This window comes from Mandrillus leucophaeus, unplaced genomic scaffold (assembly GCF_000951045.1).
Source record: "Mandrillus leucophaeus isolate KB7577 unplaced genomic scaffold, Mleu.le_1.0 Scaffold529, whole genome shotgun sequence".
NCBI lineage: Eukaryota > Metazoa > Chordata > Mammalia > Primates > Cercopithecidae > Mandrillus > Mandrillus leucophaeus.
The window spans coordinates 278901-299611 of record NW_012105686.1 but is presented as its reverse complement, the minus strand read 5'-3'; the positions used below and the strand labels follow the sequence as shown (position 1 = coordinate 299611).

The 20711-nt window shown below is 39.0% G+C and overlaps 1 pseudogene; it reads left to right on the top strand.

Moving 5' to 3' along the window:
* The first annotated feature begins 357 nt into the window (after window positions 1-357).
* On the top strand, window positions 358-9716 carry LOC105551589 (annotated as a pseudogene).
* Window positions 9717-20711: the final 10995 nt, after the last annotated feature.

Genomic DNA, 20711 nt, shown 5'->3' with positions numbered 1-20711 from the left:
AAAAATGTAAAATAAAATATTGTCAAATAGAATCCAAAAACATTGAAAAATAATGCACTGTGAACAAGTGGATTTTTCAAGAAATGTAGGAACAGTTCAGATAAAAAATTCTTATATTTACCATAGTTATGGCTAAAAAGAAATCATATGATAATCTTTCTAGATGCTGGCAGAAAGTCCAACAAAATTTGACCAAATCCCTGATGGAAAAAATGCTCGATGAAAATAGAAATTTATGAATAGCATCTCAACACAATTAACATATCTATACCTCTAATTATATTCATATCTAGGTAGATTTAGATAAATAGAGAAAACTAGTTCTAAATGGGAAATAAAAATAGTTCTAATGGGAAAATGCCGCGGACATTTTCCCACATCCAAGAATTGTTGTTAAGCATCGTGTTAAAGTATTAGCCAATGCAAGCTGACAAGGGTTATGATGTTATTTAAGCCTGAACAACTTGGACTTGTGAAAACATGCACAATTATGATGGTTACACACATGGATTGGCTCTGGGTTGGTTGATACCCATCTGAGTTAAAGTAGAATAAGGATGAATTTATTGTGAAACAAAGCGGTATTTCTCACACCCATAGATTAGACTGATGATTCTTGCTGGGATTCAAATCACCCAGGGAGCATATACATCCGTATATATCATACATATTTTATATCTGGAAATACAGATTTCCAGTCCTGATCACAGAATTTACAGATTCAGTAGGTCTAGAGTTTGACCTTGGAAGTTTTGTTCTTTCTTACTATGTATTTCAGTATGTAGGCATGGTTTTAGGAACTACTATTTTATAAAGCTTTATTTACTTGATTATTTATTCATATGTTTATTTCCCTTCTTGTTTTAGAATGTGTTTAAGTTGGCTTACCGGAACATATAAAATACAGTAAAATTAATGTAAAATTTAAAAAGGAAAATAAATTAAAATTAAGAAAGTTAAACGTTGGTATAGATGACGCTAATATAAAAAAGGCCCACCACAGTGAGTTAGAAACAATAAGGTCGTTTGCAGAAGTTAAGACACAAGGCCATTCCTGGGTTGTTATGTGAAGTAAATTATATTATAGTTCCTCTTTCTCCACAACCGGTAGCATTTGCTTGTGCATAAAATTGTTTAAAATAAACACTAAGAGCTGTCTCTAGGTAGAACAGTGGCATATAAATTCATCACAAATCTGTAGATGTGCATATGCAAAAGATTGGTGTGAATGTACAGACACCTTGGTTATTAGACAGTAGTGTGGGGCTTAGATTGTGGGCATAGCACCTTTGATCTTTATATATTTAACACTTTCAGCACAGGTCAGCAGAGTAACTTATTTCATCTCCAGTACCTGTATCTATTAAGGTATATTTATTATCTGTACCCTACTGATACCATAAATAATTTAAGAAGAGTTAAACAACAACAAATACACTTACAACAGGACAATTAAAAGACAGAAAAACAAATCAAAAATCATATAAAGTAGGGGACGTCAGACAAATCTGCTAGACACAATTTTAACTGCAATGAATTATTACATTTAGATTTTCATTGATTATCCTCTAAAGCAAAAAAGAAAACATGATAGAGATTGCTCTTCTCTGATAAAAAGAAAAATCTTACATTTCTTTGTAAGATTTGCTCCCATTGTTAAATTCTAAGAAAAATGTATCAAATAGAGCTATCCGTGAATAGTATGGAGTCATAATTCTACAGCCTTTACCATCCCCAAACCTATCTCAGGAGATTGCTTTTATCTCACTAGTTTACAGTTAGTTCTTTAGTTAGCTCTGTACATTTTTTTTTTTTCTTATCTAGATTAAGGACTGGAAGATATGTATACTGATCTTCTTAATGTTGCACTTTTCTGATATAACAGGCGCTAGTAAATGTTCATCAAGTGAACGAATGAATAATCAATGAATAGACAAACAAATAATACTCTGTGCAGCCAATTGCATGCCCTAGCTCTCACCCAAATCACCAGGCTTGGGTTATTTAACAGTTTTGTTTGTATTTATTTATTTACTTATTTATTTTTGAGACAGAGTCTCATTCTGTCACCCAGGCTGAAGTGCAGTGGCACAATCTCTACTCACTGCAGCCTGCGCCTCCCAGATTCAAGCAATTCTTGTGCTGCAGCCTCCGGAGTAGCAGGGATTACAGATTACAGATGTGTGCCACAATGCCCGGCTAATTTTTGTATTTTCAGTACAAACGGGGTTTCACCATGTTGGACAGGCTGCTCACAAACTCCTGGGCTCAAGTGATCTGCCCTCCTTGGCCTCCCAAAAGGCTAGGATTACAGGCATAAGCCACCAAGCTAAGCCAACAGGTGCTGCTTTAGTACTTATTAGGTTGGTGCATAAAAGTAATGGCAGGACCTGCAATCACTTTGTAGTTATGGCCAATAAGCAAAAGAGGCAAAAACAATTTTCATTATAGTTCTTATATTCTCCACTGGGGGAATAAATGATTAAAGTGTGTAATGTGTTAGACAGCAAGAAGTATTTTGAAGAAGAAAGAAAACATGACAATGCAGAAAAAAGACAAAGAGTCCTGAACTCTGTGTAGGTGTGGGGTGGGTGTGTGTGTGTGTGTGTGTGTGTGTGTGTGTGTGTGTACGAGAGAGATAGAGACTGGGAATATACATCCAGGAGAAAAGGCATGACTGGGGCATCCTGGCTTCTTATGATAACTGATGTAAACAGAAATAAAAAGCATAATGATTTAACTCTAATGGTCTCAAGGCAGGTGACGTGGTGGCTGAGAGTTCCAGGGATAGAAGGAAGTTTAACTTATTTCCAAGAATACACAGTATTATGGGTATTTGCGTCACTTTGTTGCACAGAGAGAGTGGTGGATGTATTCAAACAATCATTGCAATCAACAACGATAGGTATCCAACCTATCATTCCGAGCTGGTGAAATGCATGCATTTTGGGGATTAGGTTAGGGAAAGAGGCTGAGGAGAAGGCTAGGAGGAGGAAGAAATTCTCACACACAATGGGACCTGTTACTTCAGCAGCACTATACCAGAAATAGTTTTCAAGGAAGAACTTGAGAATTAATTTCAAATTGAAGGCTAAGTGCAATTTAGGTAGGCAAAAAGTAATTTCCTGGGTTGGATTTGGGCCAGGACATTGGACTTAACGCCTCATCTCTTGGAAAAATTGCCATGGGGTCTTTGATAATTATAAGAGAGCATGGCCTTAGATTTACAGCTCCAGCATAGGCTGGTATCTTCAGAGGGCAGTGCCACTTAGTACTCGGAACAGACTCCAGTTGATGAATGATACCTTAATGCCACGTACTGATTTACATGCCCTCTGTGCTCCCAACAGCACCTGCGCTTTTCCAAGAGTGCTTCTGTGCCTAGGGACTGCCAAGACTTTGCTCTGTCAAATAGTACAAGATCAGATCAATTGATACTAAAAAACCTCTACAGCTCAGAAACTTAAAAAAAAAAATGGGTCAAGAGATGCTTGCTGAAGTGATTGTTATTTTTAAGCAGGTAAATATATCAATATGAGTATTGCAGGAATAATAAAGGTAGTGAACACCGAAGAATCCCTGACTGGGCTTTCATCTCTACAGCTACCAAACTATGTAAAATCCAGCAAGTCATTGCACCTCACCAAGCCTCAGTTTTCTTGTCTATACGAACCTGAAAAAAATCCAAACAGCTGGCCTATTCTAAACCACCACCACGTAATTTATCACCTGGTGGTCTACTCTAACTTTAGAATCGTTTCCTATCTCCCTCTCCCCGTGACCCCAGTCATACTGGCCTTCTTTATGTTCTGCAAATCCACCAAATTTGCCTGTAGTCAGGGCCTCAGTGCTTGCTCTTCCTACCACATAGGATTCTTCTCCCCTAGAGGATTGTATGACTGGCTGCTTCCATCATTCAAATATCCTTTCTCAGAGGTTCTATCTCATCACCCAATCAAAGATTGCCCCTTGCCCTTCATTTTTTTTCTTTCAGCTTCTCATTTTATTAACGTCATGGTATTTATCACTTTCCAAAATCATATTTTTTATGTCATTGTTTACATGTTCAATGTTTATCAACAACCCTTCCTCACCATCATAGAATCAGAGTTTCCATGAGCAAAAGAGTCTTGTGGGTCATCGGCAAAGCCTGAGTCCTGTCCTCTTTCTCTCCTCCCCAGACAGTATGAGCTTCACCACTTGCTCCAACTTCTCTGCCAACTACTAGTCCCTGGGCTCTGTCCAGGTGTCCAGCTACGGCACCCGGCCTGTCAGCAGCGTGGCCAGCGTCTATGCAGGTGCCAGGGATTCTGGTTCCCGGATCTCTGTATCCCGCTCCATCAGCTTCCTGGGTGGCATGGGGTCCAGGGGCCTGGCCGTGGGGATGACCGGGGGTCTAACAGGAATGAGAGGCATCCAGAACGAGAAGGAGACCATGAAAAGCCTGAACGAACGCCTGGCCCCATACCTGGACAGAGTGAGGAGCCTGGAGACCAAGAACGAGAAGCTGGAGAGCAAAATCTGGGAGCCCCTGGAGAAGAAGGAACCCTAGGTCAGAGACTGGAGCCATTACTTCAAGACCATCGAGGACCTGAGGGCTCAGATCTTCACAAATACTATGGACAATGCTCGCATCGTTCTGCAGTTAGATAATGCCCGTCTTGCTGCTGATGACTTTAGAGTCAAGTATGAGACAGAACTGGCCATGCGCCAGTCTGTGGAGAACGACATCCATGGGCTCCACAAGGTCATCAATGACCCCGATGTCACCTGGCTGCAGTTGGAGACACAGATCGAGGCTCTCAAGGAGGAGCTGCTCTTCATGAAGAACCACGAAGAGGAAGTAAAAGGCCTACAAGCTCAGATTGCCAGCTCTGGGTTGACCGTGGAGGTAGATGCCCCCAAATCTCAGGACCTCGCCAAGACCATGACAGACATCCAGGCCCAATATGACGAGCTGGCTTGGAAGAACTGAGAGAAGCTGGACAAGTACTGGTCTCAGCAGACTGAGGAGAGCACCACGGTGGTCACCATGCAGTCTGACAAAGTTGGAGCTGCTGAGATGATGCTCACTGAGCTGAGAGGTACAGTCCAGTCTTCGGAGATCAACCTGGACTTGATGAGAAACCTGAAGGCTAGCTTGCAGCAGCCTGAGGGAGGTGGAGGCCTGCTACACTCTGCAGATGGAGCAGCTCACTGGGATCCTGCTGCACCTGGAGTCAGTGCTGGCACAGACCTGGGCAGAGGGACAGCACCAGGCCCAGGAGTACGAGGCCCTGCCGAACATCAAAGTCAAGCTGGAGGCTGAGATCACCACCTACTGCTGCCTGCTGGAAGATGGCAAGGACATCAATCTTGGTGATGCCCTGGACTGCAGCAACTCCATGCAAACCATCCAAAAGACACAACCCGCCAGACAGTGGATGGCAAAGTGGTGTCTGAGACCAGCGATACCAAAGTTCTGAGGCATTATGCCAGCAGAAGCAGGGTACCCTTTGGGGAGCAGCAGGCCAGTAAAAAGTTCAGAGGAATAAAAAAAGCCTTGTTTATATTTTTTACCAGTCTGTTCCCAGTATTCAGGGTAGTGCCTAGTGAAGAGCAGATCCCTAATAAATATGGAAGAATGGAAGACGATGGATTCAGTGATCTCCCAGCCATCCCAGCTCCAGCAGTCTGGGGGCCAGTGCACCTTTAGCTAGGATAATTCAGCTCCAGGAAGCACCATGACCTGGGATAGTTGTTTTTAGTGACTTTCCCTAGCTGTCCTCATCCCCTGCCTATCCTGGACATAACCTTCATCTCCTAAAGGCACTGTTGTTAGAGTCAATTACATACAAAGGAAGATTATGGGGTAAGGGTAGCATAAGATGGAATGAATTAAAATATTTCAAACAGTGCCTAACTCTTCTCCCCCTTTCTCCCTACTTAGCAGTGGTGAAATTCGATGTATACATTAAATAAAATATGGAGTAGTTGAATATGTTTTAATATTTTAATAAAATGAGATTGAAAAATTTAACTGTGAAAACTTTCAAAATAATGGATTTCTAATAATTGATTCTCAAATGCCGTCTGTTTCTCACTACACAGTAGGAAGTACAGGAATTGATGAAGAACAAGTGAGGTTGAGAATTAGCACAGAACTTAAGGGTGTGACCGGGATGTGAGGTATGATCCATGAAACCGTAAAATCTGCAAACCAAAAATAAAATTATAAGACACCCTAACCATTTGAATAAACTTCCTTCTCAGCCAGTGCACTCTTAAAATTTAAGCTGAAAGACTGGTTTAGGCCATGACGGGAAGTGGGGGTTTGGCATGCCTCATTATACCTCTCTGTCATTAACACCAGCACAGACCTCAAATCTGACAAAAAGCATTTACAATCTGTGCTCTCCAAAGTTTGCTACCTGAAACCTTCCTCTGCACAATAAGAAATTTAGTCTCCACAATCCGTCATCTTAACCCAGACATTTTCTTTCTATTGACCTTAGGTCTTTAGATAAATTGAACCAATTGTCAACCAGTTAGTTTTTAAATCTGCCTATAAATCAGAAGCACCTCCAACATCCCACATTGAGCTGTCCCTGCTTTCTGGACCAAACCAATGTATTTCTTAAATGTATTTGATTAAAGTCTCATGTCTTTCTAAAATGTAGAAAACCAAACTTCACCCCAACCAGCTTGGGCACATGTTCTCAGGATCTTCTGAGGGGTGCATCATGGGCCATGGCCACTCATAATTGGCTCAGAATAAATTTCTTCAAATATTTTACAAAATTTGACTCTTTTCATCAACAAATCCAAGGCAAGAATGTGGCAGATCATGGTAGTGAAAAGTGTGGCAGAGGAAGGTCGGGAATATGGAAGAAGCAGCAGTTGGGTTTTATACGGCTCATACACAGTCATTAGTTTAAAAACAAAAATGAAATATTTCCAGTTAAGGCACACACTTTTCATTTTATCAAAACGTCCTCCACCTTTTCACTGATTTTCATAACTTGCTGTGCCCCGAAGATCTTTCTAGATTACAACTGCATGGCCGAGGAGAGGTGCAATGGCAAAGAAACAAGAAGTGATTCTTACAGTCGGGAACCCCTGGAAGCTGGGGATGCCAAAGCTGTAAGTAAGGGATGATCAAAATTGACCAAACAAAACAGTCACTATTTGCATTAATACGATTTCTGATGCATTGATGTCTTTTTAAGTAGTTGGCTCTGAATATCTAGATTTACCTCTCTTCCATCCAAACATCATGTCTAAAGTTGCCTACTTCCTCTTAAAAAGGTGTTAATATCAGGTGAGTTCTAACAGATGTAATCCAAAGTCACAGGAGACAGTTTGCAGGGCACAGGAAAGAAGGCACTTAATCTCTGACTGTGCCTAGTTTAGCCCATGGACAACTTCTTCAGAAAAAAGAACATTCACTTGACAGTTTTATCAGTCAGAGAACATCTAAGAAACAAAGCTCACCACACCAGGGAATTCAATAGGAGTAATTTAATATGGGTAATCGGTTACTAGATTACAAGAGCTGAAGATCAATTGAGAAAAAATGAGGTAGCACTGACATTAGCAACTGAAGGAAGCTGTGACCTTGAGGACTATGATAGAGGCAGGAGGCAGAGAAATTCTAGGCAGACAGGGGCAGGTCCCCGACAAAACCCCACCTTCCAGCCTAAAACCTGCAGTTCAAAGTGAGAACTTCTATCCCTGTTTCCCTACTCTGTCCTGATTGGTTCTTTCAACACTTATGAATAGTAAAAAGCATGCACTTTTAAAATGTGCTCAATGTGTATTTACATAATAGCCTGTAAGAGTTCCACTGTCAAGTAAATAATACTGTAGTTGCCTTTAAAAGTATTTAATTACCTACAGTATTTGCAAAGTATGTTGTAATGGATTTACAAGAATAATGTCTTTTTATCAACTGAAAGTTGCTTTTTCCAGAACTACTCAAGGCCCTCCCTGCCCCCCATCTTTGCCTATAAAGACTCGAGACTCAGTTGGTAGAGGGAGAGAAGCAGCTTGACTGGAGAGAGGTGACTTGTCTTCAGAGGGACAGCTGGACTTCAGAGGAAAGATGGCTTAACTTTGGAGAATGGCCTGACTATAGGAAAGAGCTGGCCGGAGACAGCCAGACTGCAAGGGAAGATTACCTGCCCATCCCAACCCCTCTCCAGCTTCCCACTCCACCAAGAGCCTTTTTCCATCACTTAATAAAATTCTCCACCTTCACCATCCTTCAAATGTCTGGACAACCTCATTCTTCTCGGATCCTGGACAAGAGCTTGAGGCCCACTGAGTGCAGGTACCCAAAAAGGGCTGTCACACTGGTCCTTTGCCCTTGCCAGCAGAGGGGAGCTGCCCCACGCTATGAGGCAAGGGGCCCACTGAGCTGATAATACACTGCTGTCCCTGGATGGCGGAGCTAAGAGAGCACCATAGCATGCCTCTGGGGCTTTGGAGGTCACAGGCATCCCCACCTGGGCACCACCGTGGGGCCCGCATGGAGCCTGCTCCTGCCGGCACCCTAAGTGGCCAGCCAGATTCCACACTTGCTCACTCACATGCTCTCTCTCACAAGGGGTTGAGCATCACGGGTCGACTAAACAGGGTATCCCATTCTCAAGACCATTGAAAGGATTGAGAAAAATCCTGCATCAACCAGAGGGAGGAAGTTGTGTGACTGGAGCCCAGGTGCCTGGACCACAGATAGCTTCTGGAACCATGGAGAACTGTGGGGTGGGCTAGAAGGTAAGACAGAGGTGTAGGGTGCCACAGCCACTGGTGAATGTATCCTTGAGCAGAGAGAAAAGGTAAGAAATCAGACTTACACCTTCTCCCTACCTTCCAGCCTCCAGCCAGTACTCTCCACGCCCTAAAAGAGCCAGAAACTAGTTGGTAAGAGAGATTAGGGCCGTAGTTTGTGGGGGTCCGATCCCTGTGATACAGTGGAAGAATAAGAACAGCCCAGGAGAGGGCTGAAACATTGGCTGCAGTTCGCCAAAGCATAATCTTCCCACAATCAACAGCCCCATCACCCCACCTTGCAGGGGCTCTCTTCTTTGTTTACTTGTTCTCATGTATAAGATGCTCTTCATGGGTACGATGTCAGCATGATATTGCCATCTCACTTTAAAAGTTTCCTTTTCACAGAAGTGAAACCGTTCAAGACCATTCTATCTAGATGGGTGGTTTATTTCAATGCCAATTTAAAATTATTTTCATATATATATATATATGTATTTGAAATCAGGGAAGAAAAGGAACAAATTTGAGAAGAGAGTGGAGTGCTAACACAAACCAGAAATCCATTACAACATACTTTGCAAATACTGTAGGTAATTAAAGACTTTTAAGGGCAACTACAGTATTATTTACTTGACAGTGGAACTCTTACAGGCTATTATGTAAATACACGTTGAGCACATTTTAAAAGTGCATGCTATTTACTATTCATAAGTATTGTTAATATGTATTTCATTTAACCCTAAGCAGCCATTTCAGTCTCTTGTGTGAATTTACATTTATGAATGTTTTTATAAAATGCATATTATTTACCCAATAGGCAACTCTGCCATAAGAAAGGCTAGAGCTGATTGCCAGTTTAACTTCACATGAGTTTCCATGCAATTGTTCCTTAGGTCTGCCCGCATGCTTGGGCATCCATAAATAGTCCTTCCCTTCAGAATCCTGCAAGTCAAGACCCATGAGCTGTTCAAATAAAGGGATTTTCTAGTCTGTTTTGGTGGTTCTGGGGATTTTAGTATCACATAAAAAGAGGCCAGGGTATGTCTCATCTTAGAAAATAAAATAAAGATTTCAGCACTGAAGATGGCAGTCTATAAAGTATATATGTGTAATCACCTTGTTTATTCTGTGAACTGAAGCCCACAACTACAAAATAAAGATGAGCAAGCTCCAGACTAAGATACCTAAAATGTAAATTTTCTTCCTCCCTCCTTCTTCTTCCCCTCCTCCCTCCCTTTCTTCTTTCCCTTCTCCTTTCCTCTCTCCCTCTCTTCCTCCCTCCTTCTCCTTCCCTTTCCTTTCCCTTCCCTTTCCCTTCCCCTTCCTTCCTTCCTTCCTTCCTTCCTCCCTCCCTCCCTCCCTCCCTCCCTCCTTCCTTTCCTGCCTCCTTCCCTCCCTCCATAACAGGATATAATCTTTCCTGCCCCAGTCATTTTAATTGGAACACCAATGACTCCAGCACCAAGACACATAGACTATATGCAGAATTTACAAAGAGAATAAGGATTCCCTGCCAATGCACATACCATATGCAGAATTCACAAATGGAATTTGTTCTGTGACTTTTGTATCCCTCTGCCAGATCAAAGACATAAACAGGAATCAAAAAAAATATGTTAAAGGCACAGACTAGTAATAATGTTTCTTTGGAGAGAGTCTCCCTAGGCTGAAAGTCGCCACCCCTTCTTTTGGAGGAGGAGTGGATTGGGAGTGCCACTTTCTAACCTAAAGCATAAAGGGAAACACTGAAAGCTTTGAAATTTGTTCATATGGGAGAAAAAGACTTGGTGCTGGCCTTATGACTAATAAAGCAAACATAGATTGAGGAATTGAGGACTGAGGTCTAATTATCATCCAGGAAATCTAAAGACAGAAGAAAGGCTACTGAGCTTCTTTGGTGGTATATCCAGAAGACTTTTGCTGTGCTGAGATGTCCTGTAGTCCACAGAGAGTAGGTGTCAGGCTGTTTTGGGTCCTACTTGAGAGTCTGGAGGTATCAATCTTGATGCTGAGGAGCCAAAAGAGGACATAAAAGCAGCCACCAGACTGCAAAGACTGCAAATGTATCTGGCCAAGGTTAAGGACAAAAGAGATCTCCAGTAGAGAGAGCCACTGAGGAGGCCATGGCTGCATCTCATGGAAGAGTCAATCTTAATCATTCCAGGTCTAGGGAGCTAGAAGTCACCCTGCTGAGTAAAAACTGATTCTCTCACCTCTCTTCGCTTTCCTCCTTATTTTATTTATTTATTTATTTGTTTATTTATTTGACACTGGCAGAAATTCAATAGTAGCTAGTGATATGTAGGGGATATAAGAGAGCAAAAAATGTTAAATAGAAGCTTAAGTTATTTGTGGTAGACTGTAAAATTGGCCACGTATCTTTCCCCTGTTTAAATATATGCTCTTGTAACTCAATATTACAAATCCTTTGATCAAAAAGTGCAGTTTGTTTCTCCACACCTTAAATCTAGGTTGGCTGATTGACTTGGTCAGCTCTAGAAGGTGTTTAAAGTGTTTGCTCATTTGGGGCTTACCCTTTCTTGCTGTGAACCCCTGTGATCTTCACCCTGTGAATAGGCCTGCGCCAGCTCGTTGGATGATGAGAAATTTGTATCACAGTGTCCCAGAGAATTGCCAGTCAGTAACCGGATATGTAAATGAGCTCAGCTGAGACAAGTAAAGGAACCACACTGCTGAGCCCAGCCCAAATCACAGATCCAAAGAACTGTGAACAAATAATGGTAATTGTTTTAAATCACTAGGTTTTGGGCAAGTTTGTTTTATGTGGCAGGATGTAACAGAGGCAGCCTCTCTCACTCAGGCAGATTTTCAGTCTAAAGAAGGACTGAACTGCAGAGAGGGGAGAATTTCAAAATGTCTGTGAATCTAAATATTTGAATTTCTGAACTGAGACTGTGTTTACAATTTAATGTGACTGTAGGAGCATCTAATACTGGAGAATCATTGGCCCCCATGAGTTTTCATTTATGGACAGGACAGGATCACTCCCAGTGAATAATTAAAGAGATGATAAAACATAAACTCAAAATTGCATTTTGATAAAAATCCGTGTGTAAATACTGTTTAGCACATTGACGGCAATTTCATAAACATGTTTTACATGCCCAGTATAACATATCCAGCATGGCCTCAGAAAAAAAGCATTCACTCTAGAAAAAGAGTTGATGGCAGGACTATAACATCTAATTTCCATTTACTGAGGGTGCTTGCCAAAAAAGGAAATTCCCTGGACAACTACCCTTGCAAACACGCTGTAACCTACTCTCTGGTATAGCAGGAGTGCAGTACTGCTGGAGTGCAGTGATGCAGTAGCCTCCTACCTCAGCCTTACAAGTAGCTGGGGCCACAGGTGTGCACTACCATGCCCAGCTAATTTTTTATTTTTATTTTTTGTAGATACGGCTTTTCCCTATGTTACCCAGGCTGGTCTCAAACTCCTGTGCTCAAGTGATCTTCCTGCCTCAGTCTTCCAAAGTGCTCGGATTAGAGGTGTGAGCTACCACTCCTGGCTTTTTACTAGTGGAAAGATAATGGAAAGACCTTATATGTCAAATGCTTTTAGCAGGAAATACCTGATTTACCCAGGCTCCTTGTTGTACATAAACCTGGAATTTATGGATTTTTGAGAAAATGATTCATTAGATAATTAGTGGAGTACAAAAAAAATCATGCTTTATGCCTGAAATGGCTCCCACTATGTAACAAACATGCTACATGCATTGTGAAAACTCACAAGCTAGGGTTGACCAGATTGCTCCTTACGTGAGAGAAGAAGGGCTTTGGGGAGCTGAGGTAATGTGCTAGACTTCTCTCAGGGAAGCAAGCTTTGCCCATGTATTGCAATTGCTTGTACTCTGAATTACTAGGAAAGTTTGATAGTGGGTAAGAGCTATGACTCATGAGAGTCTGCCTTGACAATTTGATCCTTTTTGTTTTTTCGTCTTCTATTTGGCATCTCCTAGGTCCTCAAGGACCTCGAAAACTTCAGATTCAGAAGTAGATTGTCATGCAATCTTGGGAAAGCCACTTAACTTCCACATTTAATGATATTTATTATGTTATTAATCAAATCAGTAAATCACATAACCTCAAAGGGATAATGTAAGCATTGAAAGGACAAAGAAGGAGAAATACTTTTAAAAATTATAAAACAAAATACAAACATAAGTAATCAAAGTTGCTACAGAAATCTAGATGTAATATGGATCAAATAACTACTCAGTGTCAGCATTTTGTCATCACTGTGTACAATTACCATATTTATGTCCCTTGAGAGCTTGTTCATCTTAATTCTGATCAATTTTTGTGTCTTTTCCAGTACCTAGTAAGCACCAGTTCTTTTACATTAAAGGAGCTCTTCGTATTATCCAACTTATTTCCTTCCATTTTACCTGGAGCACACATTTTAAAAGTTTCCCACATAAAGTAATTTATGTGGCATTCAGAACTTCAGTAAGTTCAGTAACTTCATTATTCATTTACCATTTACCACATGGACTCAAATGTTTTTCAAAGATACTGGAAATTTTAAATGGACTGAATAATACTGATATTAAACCTTCATAGTTTATTTTCTGTGTACTTGATAATAAGAACTTTTATCAAAGCTTTTAATGCAACTATTAAATTAAGCCATATGGGATTGTCATTCTTATACATCAACAATATATAAATATTAGAAATTTTGTATGCTCCAGTCTAATAGTCACAATGTATAACAATGCATAGGTTGACCAACACCAGAAAGAGTGGAAAAGAAAAAGAAATAAGTGAAATTTGGCAGACACTGTCGATCTGTTGACTGGTAACCCAACACTTTCCCAGTATTTCTTTACCTCCTCTCTCCTACAGTTCTTACAGACTTTTGAAAATAAATTTTATCTTTCCAGCCTTTGTCAAGTATAGTCACATGACATTTTCCTGACATATACAACATAAGCTGGGATCTGTAGATGAACATTTGCTCTCATAATGAAAGGGGTGGATGAGGCTAGCACCACGCCATCCCTTCTCTCTTCTTCTTGTCTTAGGTATGATGCTGTAGCTGTCAGCTGGCTAAAAGGTTAAACATGCTGATCAGAAGGATAGGAAGAAGCTGGGTCCATGATCACATCACGGAGCCATCACACCATTGCTGGGCTTCCTAACTCCAGACTTTTATTATGTGAAGACAAAAAAAAAAAAACACCTTGCATTTACATAAGCCATGACTAGCTGGGGTTTATGTAACTTTCAGCTGGAAAGAAAATTTTCTAATTGATACAGTAGGAAATATGAACATGTATCTGTACATCCATATCTCAAGGAATTATCACAGCCTGAGTAGTAAGAGGTTCAGTTACGAAATCCTATTAATGAGAAGAAAACTGCTGATTTTATTAGAATCAATCTTTGTTAGAATCTTCACTAAATACATTAACAGTCTTAATTAGAATCTTCATTAAGTACATTACATTTCTCAGCTTAGTGACTATAGAAAGCACTATTTGACTTTTAAAAAATGATACTTCAGCCATAACAATGCCAAACATTTGTCCTTCTGAAGATTACTATTAGGTTAAGTCTTATGAAGTAGCTGCTAGCCACCTGGTTTCGACCAATATAGATGACAATTTAGTACGGTTCAACATACTACACAGGGCTGTTGCTACAGGAGTAATAACTTTCTGAGATTTGGCAGCAGCTGTCTGGATCCTGGAAAATACTCTGAGAATAACATTTTAACATTTTATTTATTTATTTATTAAATAAAGTAAAAATTGAAGTCAGCTTGTTTTTCTGAAATTTTCTTCTTTTATATGAAAGGAGAGTTTGGCAAAACATTAATTATGGTTTGGGATCTCACAGCAGTCAATATAGTGTACAAAAATGTGTACAACACAAATCCTCAATTTATTATTAATTTAAATCTGGTCATTGAAAATGGGTTTGTGTGTCTAAATACACACACACAGAGACATACATATATATCACATACATCTTATAAAGAATCTTTCTAGAACAAGTTAATTTTCAGGCATCATTAGAATTTGTTCAAAAACAAGAACTTATAAACCAAATTTTCTAAGCCTATTAAATGCCAGCAGTACTGACAATATCATCATAAGACACTTAGTAGCATTTTAGTGGTTACCTATTAATTTGTATTAGAATATAATAAATATTATTCAAGTGTTTTTTGACAATACACTCAGTTTTAAAAGCTGTCTGGAGTGTCAAAAATAATATATTTTATGTGAGTTCTATATAAATTTTCGTTGAATTCAAACTTTTAAATAAATCTTCTAATATCTAATGCATCATATTATCAAAGCACAAAAAACCATTATATGATTATAAGAAAACCTCAGAACTCACTGTCTTCAAATTTAATGGACTCCCAATGCTTTTTCCCCCTGCAAAGACTGTTTTTAAGACATTTCACAGTATTTTATACATTATAAATGGATTCCATTCTTGGCTTAGTAATTCACCTAATGGACAATGGATACAAAAAAGCTGTAACTCCAGGGACATTAAATTGGTTCTTAACTCTGAAAATTACAGCTTTTACAAAAAGAAGAAAATACTAAAAACATGTCTAATGCAACACTGCATCTAATTTTCCACTACTTCCAGATTGTGTCTAAAAGCTCCTAAACTTCTTAATGACACAATATGTTAAAATTGCGTTCCTTTATATTTAGATCTCAGAAAGATCTCACCCATTTTATAACCCTAAGGAGGGCTTATGAGCAAGGAGAGCGTGTGTGCGTGTGTGTGCGTGTGTGTGTGTGTGTGTGTGTGTGTGCGCGCGTGTTGGGAGGCAGAGGGAGGAACAAGTGGAAGGTGCTACTTCTATCCCAAGAGACTGTGAATTCTCATACTGAGGTAGGAAACTAGCACCCTGTGTGGCATCCTTTTTCACTCACCAAGATGATTACGAATCCACATTTCCATTTTAAGCACTGATCAATGGTATTTCAGTACGGGAACAGAAGAGGAACAGAAAAAAAAATTGCTTTCAAGACATACCTAGTATGTCTTAAGCCTTAAGACCAGCCTTTAATTTGATAATACCATTATTCAGATCTGTTTCCATTCCAAGAACATGAGCAATTCTCCCTGAAGCCAAACAATACGTTCAAGCAGTCAGAGTAGAAAAATTATTCCACTGAACTGTAAATACAAAATGCTTCACGTTTTGTCAATTCACGTGTGACTATAGTAAAATATGACCAGTGTCTGAATGCAAACAGTCCGTGAATTGGCACAGATTCTAATAATACTTATCTTGTAGTCAGTTATTTTATGAGCTATTCTAATTTCAAAGACAATGGTTGCCCACTCCCCTTCACCTCTCCTTTCTCCTAAAGAAATAAATGGTTCAGAATACTATCACTGTAACAGAAGTCCCTCCATTTAATCCTTTCACCTTTTCCTCTACCTTGAAATTAGTAACTTTCTTCCTCCAAGTAATTATTTTCTTGAGATTTCTCCCACATCTTTGCAAATAGCTAACATAAGCACAGCACGCAGAGATGCCCGACTGATCACTCGAGTGTTTTACTTTACATCGGTTATTTGTGTTTGAGAAAATAATATTTCATTCTAGTTTTCACTCATCCTCTTTTAAAATACTGATAAATCTATGAGGAAGTCTGTACATCTTTCAGAGAATTTGTGTTTCTTTCAAATCAGCACCCTTTGACCATTTAAGTCAATAAAAGCTTTCCTTTTCCTAACAAATTTTATTATTCTAAATTGACTTATTGTAACAGAAACTTACCTAGACTGGACCTTTTGGCTGTGTGGACTTGAGCACTTCATCTTTCTTGTAATACATTGATAATGTGCTGGTTTTTTATGCTATAGAAAAAAAATACATTGCCAGCTTTAATTCTCAACTTCTCTCTTAATTTGCACCTATTCTTTCCTTAAAGGCTGCATGTTATCCTCTAGTCCTCAAGGAGAGCACTTGATTTTCTTGAGAAATTACATATTTCTTCTAGAAGCTTAGTTATCCTGTTCCTCCCTTGATTTGGTCTGTGAGATTTATCACAAATGAATTTTTCCATTTTGTTCCTTAAAATGTCTTGGATACGTTTCATCATCAATGGCACATACTGCACCTCCATATTATGCGAGGTAACCGCAGTAAACATTTCCCATCATTTTTACAAACATTATTTAGTGAAAACAGGTCTTACTTTCTCCACATTCTCATGCCCTTTGTCCCGTCCCTCCATTACCTATTATCTGTCATTTCCCAGAATTCTCTTGAATCTAAACATCTGAAATAATTTCACTGTCTCTCAGCACCATCCAACATTTTCACAAAAATCCTGTGAATCCTAACTCCTAAATATCTCTAAAATCTGTTCCAAGTTTTCCCTTTTCCCTATAATTTAAGGCACCCATAATGATAATTAATATCGATCACAAAGCTGTAGTGCATTAATGTTGTTTCATTTTACTTTATTTTATTGTGTCAGGTCATTCTTACAGTAGCTACTGGCACTCCTCTACTCTACAGCTAGCTAATTGTTTGAGGTCCCCAAATGAAGGGAGTAATTAATGTCTGAACCTAAGAAGACTGATTTCGGAGCCCATGCAACACAGTGTTCTAGCTTAGACTATTCCAAGATGCTCCAAAGTGCGCTTCCAACCTCTGGTTTCAGCTTCATCCCTTTTCTCCTCCACAGAGCCACTGAACTGACTTTCTGAAACATGATTCTGAAAAATCATCCCTCTGCTAAAAAAAACTTCAGCAGCTTCCTGTTCTCTACAGGGCAATGCCCACTCTTCTCAGTGAGCATAAAAAGCCTTCTGCAGTCGCACCCAACCTCTCCCACATGTTCTACCCCAACAACACCTGCTGCTCCAGCTACTGAAAGATCACCATTTCTTGGAGTCATGCCCTTGCATGTCTTTCTGCCCAGAGTCACGCTCTGCCTGTAGCGCTCTTCTCTGAACTCACTGCCTGGAGTGCTTCTGCTCAGCATGTGCACTGCTTGTGCACACCTGGTCATGAGCATCGCCTCTTTGATGAAGACTTCCTGAAATGAATTGGCACAAATCACTCTTCCTTCCACTGGGTTGCCTGAGACTTCTGTTCACAACTCTATTAACACACATAGACTTCTCTCCCTGATGGTGAACATGTCAAGGAACAGCTTTAAGTTCTTTAAGATCTTTTCTGTCTCTCCAGTCCTTCCTACATAATGTGGTTAGTTAATAAACGTTCATCAAATAATGACCAAATCCTTCTCCCCTACTCCTTACCTTTCTAACATTATTTTTCCTTGAATAAAATTCGTATGCTTGAAGATATTACCCAGGGACCTCTAATAAAAATACTAACTTTTAGACAGAATTTACACCTTGAGGGATATTTAATAAATTCTTTCCTTGAGACACTCTTGGTTCCTCTCACTGAAATGTCTGATAATATTTCAGTTACCAACCCTGCAGCATGGTGTTCTCAAAGTGTGCCCTGGGAACCACTGGGGCCCTTGATACCTGGAGGTCTGTGAAGTCACAACTATTTTCGTGGTGATACTAGAAACTTATTTGCCTTTGCACTCTTGTTCTCTCATGAGTGTACAACGGAATTGTCTAAAAGGCTACCTGACATGTTCTGATGTTCTCAATCCGCTGGCTAATTAATGTGTGCTTGTATATGTTTATGTTTTAAAAGTTTCTCAGTTTTTATTTCCAATACAGTAAATATTAATAGCTATATTCTACATAAAGAAAAGCTCTTTGGGTACTTAAAAATAATTTAATAATATAATAGGGTCCTAAGACCAAAAGTTTGAGAACCATGTCTCCAGTAGTATGCTAGAGAAAATTCTGGTACGCTAAAAATGACATATAGAGTAGAATCACAATTTTAAAGTTTTCATGTGTATTTTTATTGTATATTATTCATCTTGCAATGCATCCTGAAATTTTTATTTTATCATATTTGAACAATCTTGCCCAAAATCTACTTTCTGCAAAGCAATGTTGATTGTGACCCAGAATGGTGTGCTTTTATAGGGGATTATAAACTGCTTGATGATTAGTTCCAGTATCTACCCAGGTATCAAAGTGAAATTGACTTCTCTATAAATATAAGATTTGTGCATTTTAAAAAGTAAGGATGCATACAAATTTTGTTTCTTCAAACTCCTAGAGAACTCAGTAATACTGTCTCATAGTTCTTTCTTTTATTTATTATACCGATTTCTGAATCAGTCTCTGAAATATTTAATCTGTTTTTTAATGCAACAGAGAAAAAATTATAATTTCTAAAGTTTTTTTCATTTAGTCTAAATCTATAAACCTTTCTCAAGGTTACACCCTTTTCAACCAGCTCCCTTGCATTCTATAATTATGTACATTTTAAAATGAATTATCCTGTCCTTGTATTCTTATATTTTCTTAAATGTAGTAACAAGAATATGTGAGAAAAGTCTATTCTAGGATAAGCCTTTATGCCTTCTTTCTAATAATCCAGATTTAACATTTATGATTTTTCTTATGTAATTTCTTCTTTCACTAAGGCGTACACAAAAAGAAGTGCTAAGAAATTTCTACTTATTTTGACTGCCTAAAAATATCATGCATATATTCATCTTGGCTAATCTTTCTGTATGAGGTTTCAAATAGATTGTGTTATAACATTTTCACTTGAATAAAAATCCTTTATGAGTTTTTACTGAGATATTAAACTTACATGGGATTTCAAATGCTTATGAGGTAGTGTTTGTTACTTCTCAAGGTGATGCACTATAAAACAGCCTACTTCAAGAGATGATGTGATGAAAGTCAACAAAAATAATAAATAATTAGGAAATTTAACTGTTTAATATCTACTGGAATGTCACGGAGCCTTCAAAAAACTGCATTGTTTCCAGCAAAAAAAGTAACAAAATGAATTTCCTCCCCTCATTATCACTCTCATGAACACATCTAACTTTTGAAGATGTAGCTGGATAAGGTAGAAAAAAAATCTAAAACTCTGATCATGAAACCACATTGAGATAAATTTTGTCAAGTCGGAAGCTTCCAGGATTACAGGTAATTCTCGAGCTCATTGCCATGATAGACTCTTTCACACGTAGCTGCCCTTTAGGGCTCTGCAGGACCCCACATAGACACCCTGTTGTTTCTCACATTTTCTTGTAATTTGAAGAGATAAATGGTGCCAGCTGGCTCCTGTTTGACTCAAGGCAACGTGATATTCAGCTCCTCAAAAACTTGGTACACACCTTAGAAAACTTGCCAGAAAGAATGAAGAGCAAGGGGTGTGTGTATTCAACTGCAGAGAGAAAAAGTCTAGAGGAAGAAATACCTGAATCAAGTCGCTGGAATAGCACTCTTTGAGAATTTAATATGCAGATAAGCAGTAATACTTATAAATCACTGGGAAACTGTATGGGGTTGGAGTAAAACTCAATAGACAAATACGAAAAAACAAATATCTAACATATTTGGAAAAAAAATTTACATCAATTTTACTTGGTTAAATCACTCTCATTTTCTCAGTTGGATAGATCCATTGGGGAAAGAAGGTGGCAGAGTGCTATAATTAAAATAAATCTTTAAATGGCTTTTCCTGTAGTAAAATTTATGTTGAAATAAATGAGAATACGTGCAGTTGAATGCCAACAAATAAATAAATGATACTTTTTGAGTGTTTAATGTGTGTCAAGCACTCTTGCAGGGGATTCACATGGAGTAACTAATTTAAATCTCACAAATATCCAATGCTATGGGTAACTATTATTACCTCCATTTCATAAATGAAATGAAGAAACTGAGGCAGAGAGAGTTTTAGTCCTTTTCCAGAAAGCACATGAAACCAGTGGTAGTGCTGGAATTTGAACTCAGGAAGTCTTGCTCTGGGGATCACACCCTTGCTCACTTCCTATTGCCTTGAGACCATGTGTAATGCCAAGGTGAAACTG